This window comes from Protomyctophum parallelum, assembly GCF_964188405.1.
Source record: "Protomyctophum parallelum genome assembly, chromosome: 6".
Classification (NCBI taxonomy): domain Eukaryota; kingdom Metazoa; phylum Chordata; class Actinopteri; order Myctophiformes; family Myctophidae; genus Protomyctophum; species Protomyctophum parallelum.
Window position 1 is genome coordinate 597620 of NC_139701.1, and position 6934 is coordinate 604553.

Below are 6934 nucleotides of genomic sequence, written 5' to 3' on the forward strand. Positions count from 1 at the left end.
GAGAGCTGCTGTGAGTGGCCGCTGTTGAGAAAGGGGGGGTGTCCCACTCTGGTGGTAGTGGTGGAGTTGCTATGATGCAATGCCTGTGCTGAGCAAACAGAGTGATCACAGAGTGCTTTGGCTCCAAACGCGTCACAGTATATCACAGCTCAGCATGCAATGTGACACTGTGACAATAGCTCTCTTCCTGATATCTCTCTCTCTCTTGCAAGTTTCTTTTGCTTTTCATTCTGGGGAAAAAGTTAAAATTAAACTCCCAACACTAGTATTACTTTTACTTTCTCCCAAATGAAAAGCAAATGTAAATGATTGATTTTGTGCCATTAAGAAGTCATGTTACTTTTATAGTGCAGTGCAGAGTCTATCTCAAAATCACCTCGGCTGCAGTATGCTGCACAACATCCTACAATACAATGCATTTGTTACGGTAGATGACTACATTTTCTGTAGCTTTTACCCCTCCCTATAGCCCACTCCATGCCAAGTTCTGATTGTCTAAGGGATTGTACTATCTAGTCCTATAAACTCAACTGTAAATGTAGACATTTACCAGTCTGTTTGTAAAATGGTGCAATCAGCTGTCTGTGTTACTGGTTAAATGATCATTTAGAAACTTAATTGACGACAACAGGAAATGTGGGAAATGTCTCCACATTTCCTGTTGTGTCAAGCAAGTTCCTACATGTATTGCATGCTAGTCTATGGTCACTTAAGTTCGAATACAAGACAAGTAACTAAATATTAATATGTGTATTTAACTAACGATTCAGTACACTACCACTAAGACGCCTGAGGGCGAGAAGCGACCTCGCCATAAAGTGCGAGGTCGCGTGCACGCATCCGCCTGGGTGACGGCAGACTGCTGGGCGAGCACTGGCGCTTTGGAATGGGGGGTTCAGATCAACATATCCGCCTGGGTGACAGCAGACTGCTGGGCGAGTGCTGGCGCTTTGGAATGGGGGGGTCAGATCAACATATCCGCCTGGGTGACAGCAGACTGCTGGGCGAGTGCTGGCGCTTTGGCATGGGGGGGGTAAGATCTTAATTTTCGTGCCTGTTAAGTTTTCTGCCGGGCGCGGCTGCACTAATAACTTTTGAGGTCAGATGTTGTCGTGAAGTAGTGGCCAATATTGATGACATCAGGGATCTCCATCCCTGATAATGTCACGTGAGGTCACGCGCTCTCTCACCCCATATATGGTGCCCGACACACTCAACTGACGGGAAATGCCGCGATTCCGATTCGAGTTAACTCGACCTTCGGACTTAATTAAACTTGTTAGCACATTGTGGTGGAGTCCTTCACATCAAGATGTCATGGCACATTTTTGAGCAATGTGACAAATGCATCTTTGAATCTTTCCTTGACACATACAATACAACAGTGACATAACCCCACAATACAGAGAGATTGACTCTTCAGGTTATAATAAGTGGTTCTCAAAGTGTGGGCCGGGGACTCCCAGGGGTCCTAGGGGTTGGTTCTAGGGGGTCCTCTGCAAAATTATGTAATATTGCATAGAAAGGCTTCGTGACTTGCTCTGAGCTTGAAGATCTATTTAGAAAATATCTTGTAAAAGTGTTAAAGTTTGAATACCGGTATTTTTTTTATCTTTTTAGTTAGTTATACAGAGACACACAGCAAATCCTGTATTCATTACACTTTAAGGCAAGCTGTATACTTCATTGTATGATGAATAGTCAAAATGGCTTCCTTAGGAATTCTTTTAAACTTTTCACCTATGACGACATATACCCTAAAATGCATTAAGAACGCCCGTACACATTCAGAGTTGGATTAACTCAGGATTGTGTGGTGTATGGTAGGGGAAGAGGTTTGTTGTAGCTAAATCTGTGTTAATAAGCTTGTTTCGTGAGGAAAGCTGTGAAACTGACTGAGATCATTCTGAACCACTGTGAGAAGTAGAGGAAAGTTCACCACACCTTTTTCCCCCTCCTCCAGACCCATACTGGCATTCCATGTGCGCGCACACACACACACACACACACACACGCACACACGCACACACACACACGCACACGCACACGCACACGCACACGCACACGCACACGCACACACACACACACACACACACACACACACACACACACACACACACACACACACACACACTCAATCTTCTGCTAATGAGGTGCAGACAGTGTAACCTTTCACTGAGTAAACTGGTGTGAATGTGGATTGATTTGTGGTGTGAATGTGGATTGATTGGTTTCCCTCTGTGATGCTGTTAAACATGTTTAGGCTACATGCTATAAATAAGTGGAAAAAAATGATAAAACATGATAAAATCCTCAGTGTTAGTTTAACCATGTGTTACTCTGAGAGTATACACATGTAACCAAATGTACAAATGGCTACACTTATATGTACTGTATAGCCTCAGAGTTGCAAATGGTTACATTTATTTATTTGATATTTTTGGGGCTTTTTGCCTTTTTACTGATTGACAGACGGGAAACGAGGAAAGAGAGACGGGGAGTGCAGTGCAAAGTTAGTCAGGAACGGGACTCGAACATTAGGAGCCTATAGGTGCCCGCACCGCTAGGCCGGCCGGGCCACAAATGGCTACATTTGTAACTCTGAGAGTAGGCCTATTCAAAAGTAACCAAATGTACAAATGGCTACATTTGTAACTCTGAGAGTAGGCCTATTCAAAAGTAACCAAATGTACAAATGGCTACATTTGTAACTCTGAGAGTAGGCCTATTCAAAAGTAACCAAATGTACAAATGGCTACATTTGTAACTCTGAGAGTAGGCCTATTCAAAAGTAACCAAATGTACAAATGGCTACATTTGTAACTCTGAGAGTAGGCCTATTCAAAAGTAACCAAATGTACAAATGGTGACAGTTGACGGGGCTCTCACTTGTAACCGAGTAAAATAAATGAGTGTAGACTTTGAAGTGGTTCTGAAGCTACAAATGAGTGTAGACTTTGAAGTGGTTCTGAAGCTACAAATGAGTGTAGACTTTGAAGTGGTTCTGAAGCTACAAATGAGTGTAGACTTTGAAGTGGTTCTGAAGCTACAAATGGAGCTATAAAGGATAGAGACCCGAAACCGGAGCGCTATGCCCCGCCCCCAAGCTATTCATTTCAGTGGAAGTTGCTCAGTGGCGTTGTGGAGCAGCCCGGAAGACTTCCGGAAGTATAATTTTATAACTCAATGGGTCGAGCGAGCGGAAGTTTAGCCTAGCCTAGCCTAGCCTAGCCCCGCGGGCTTACGCACGTGACGTCATGAACGTCCGTCCGCCTCCATTTAAAGTGCTGCAATTCCACATTTCGCCAGTAGGTAGTGGCATCGTCAACGTTTGATAGCCTTACCGGGGCTTGGTATGCGCATGCATGAAGTGAATGGCAGATCGAGTGGCAAAGTGAATGTAATGTTTAAAGTCATTTAATGCAATTAAATAGGACTTTTCTCTTTTGGAATGTGGATGTACTAGGGTTGGGGTTAGGGTTAGGGTTAGGGGTTAGGGTTAGGGTTAGGGTTAACCATAATATGGGCTGTCAAGGCCAGAAAGTAGCTTCTTGCCACTCGGTAGGCATTCCTGCATAACTTCCTTGTATGATTGATGATGTCACGCAGCATACCATCTATAGAAGGTGTTCATATACTAATCACTCCAATTATAGCCTTCATTTGTTCATATACTAATCACTCCAATTATAGCCTTCATTTCACATGCAAAGCCTTGTGTGTGTTTGGCTTGAAATGAATACTGTACAATACATGTTCTGTTCAGTTCAGTTCTACTCCTTTTGAGTGTCCGTTGCTCATGTCCTGTCCGATATCCGACAAAGGGCCAGGGAGAAGGAGGGAGAAGGAGGGAGAAGGAGGGAGAGAAGGGAGAGAAGGGAGAAGCCATTATGGGCTTGTCTGGCCCTACCCCTGGATTCCATTTGTATATTTAGGTGCAGCAGACTGATGGGACATCTATCTGCCTACACACTGCATACAAGTGCATACAATTTACAATTTACAATTTAGGCATTTAGCAGACGCTCTTAATCCAGAGCGACTTACATTAAGCAAGAACAAAAGCATGGGAATACATCACAAAAAAAAAGCATTTATCATAAAACATGCATCCATGCAAACATGCATTCATGTTGTCCTTGGATATATACATTCATCTACACATATTCATATACATATAAACATACATACAAATAATACAATAATTCCTGCTGTGCAGAGTCAATACCTTTCATTGCCATTGTGTTATGGTTTACTTGTAATGATTGACTAGGCCAAGGTGGCAAAGAGCATCCCGAGGTACATTGTTGGCGGATTATTATATAAGGGTTATTATTTAGGGGATATTATGAGTATGATTCATGTGTCTCTGTTATGTTATCCTTATTGAATATATATGACGAGTTACTTATAATGTATATGGTATAATATCTATGGTATAATATATGTTTTACTATTGTATAGTATATAATATATATGATGTTTACTATTCTTATATAGTACACAATATGCACCACGGTTCACCAATGATACTAATAACAATTGTAGTTAATAATATTAATAATAATAATAATAATGGTATAATATATATGATATGGTTTACTATACTTATTTAGTACATAATATGTGTTATGGTTTACTAATAATGGTCTACATAATGTATGGTATGGTTCCTTATCCAGAAGGATATCGATTTGTCTTTGTTATTGCTTATATCTTGCTTTGTACTTGATCTGTAGAATTTTAACATTGACCATATCTGTGAACTTCAGAAGGTGTGATTGTAAAAACAGTGGCGGTGTGTGTGTGTGTGTGTGTGTGTGTGTGTGTGTGTGTGTGTGTGTGTGTGTGTGTGTGTGTGTGTGTGTGTGTGTGTGTGTGTGTGTGTGTGTGTGTGTGTGTGTGTGTGTGTGTGTGTGTGTGTGTGTGTGTGTGGTCCCGGTATCCTACATTGTTTATTACTCTTTTGTAGTATAATCAGTGGATTCATGGTAGATTGGTAGGCGTTTCCCCAGATCTCAGAGCAGTGGATTCATGGTAGATCGGTAGGCGTTTCCCCAGATCTCAGAGCAGTAGGATAATCAGTGTATTTATGGTAGATCGGTAGGCGTTTCCCCAGATCTCAGAGCAGTAGTTCAGACTGATAATAACCATCCAGAAGATAAACAACAACACAACTTAAGGTGTGTGAGTCCTTGTCCGCGCACATATTCATGCTAGGCTGTGCGCTCCCGTTACGCACGTACAGTAGGCTACAGTATATCCTCACCCGCTCTCAGCATCCATCCATCCATCTTCAACCGCTTATCCGTAGTCGGGTCGTGGGGTCAACAGCTCCACCAGAGTGTTCCAGACTTCCCTCTCCAGAGCAACATTAGTGACTTCCCGAGACGTTTCCAAGGCCAGTGAGTCGATGTGTTTCCTCCAGCTGCGCCTTTTATAAAGCATCTGTCATTTTAGATTCTAACCATTAGTTTATGCGTATAGGCTATTCAAAAATAGCAGATATACAAGTTCATAGCGTGTCACTTCATGTCGCGATAGACCTGCTATGCTTGTGAAAATCTTTTGAAGTCAAATCTTTGCTTATCGGGTGACACGAACAAAAGTATTTGGAGACCGGGGTCGGCAGCCAAATTTACAGTAACGTTGGGGGTCCCTGACATGAAAATGTTTGAGCACCACTGATATAGAGTAGTTCTCCAGAAAACAGTTGGGATTTAGAAGACATTTAAAGGGACACTTCACCCTTTTTGCAAAAAAATATATGTTAATGATGTTTAGAAGCTTTAGAACACTTTCCTGGGGGGCTTTATGTATGTAATATGTGGTTTTAGATATTTTAGATTGTAGCAGTGAGCCTGTTGTCTCTGATGTCATGGACACTGGGCTCACTTACTTCCTGGACTACATGTTGTCTCAGTAAGACAGACCTCCCCTATCCACAAGGAGGAGCAGTGCACCAAAGAATTATGGGAATTGTAGTCCAGGAAGGTAGTGAGACCAGTGTCCATGACATCAGAGACAACAGTCTCACTGCTACAATCTAAAATAACTAAAACCACATATTACACACATAAATACCCCCAGGAAAGTGATCTAAAGCTTCTAAACGTCATTAACATATATTGTTTTGCAAAAAGGGTGAAGTGTCCCTTTAAGTAGAATTGACCTCTTAATGGGTTAATAAATGCATCCCCTCCCTCCAGGGAAGGGAGGGGATGCACAACACGTGCACGTGTTTTGGGGCCCACTTCTAAAAATAGCTCTACAACGCGCAGTGTATTCATGTCGCACACGTATCCTGTGCACTTTAGAGTGTCCAGATGACACCCTTTGGGGGGAAAGTCCCTCATTTAGAGTGTCCAGATGACACCCTTTGGGGGGAAAGTCCCTCATTTCCAAGGCTTTTCAGGCGTCCCTACAAATTGAGATCCTGTCCCACAGGCAGGCGGCATTGTTCAAAATGCCCTAATAGTTAGTCCCATAAGAGTTGGCTTTCTGTTGTAAGTTGTGACGCTCTCAATTCCTGGGACAGTCCCTCATTTCCGAGACTTTTCAGGAGTCCCACTGTGGGGCCCACATGTTTAAAGTATAGCACTATACAACAGTACACTTTGTACTCTGAGTGTATTCAAGTTGCACACGTATCCATGGCTGTGTGCTCCGTTATGCACGTACTGTACAGAACAGTACTGTACACAGAACAGTACTGTACAGAACAGTACTGTACAGAACAGTACTGTACAGAACAGTACTGTACACAGAACAGTACTGTACAGAACAGTACTGTACAGAACAGTACTGTACACAGAACAGTACTGTACACAGAACAGTACTGTACAGAACAGTACTGTACAGAACAGTACTGTACAGAACAGTACTGTACAGAACAGTACTGTACAGAACAGTACTGTACACAGAACAGTACTGT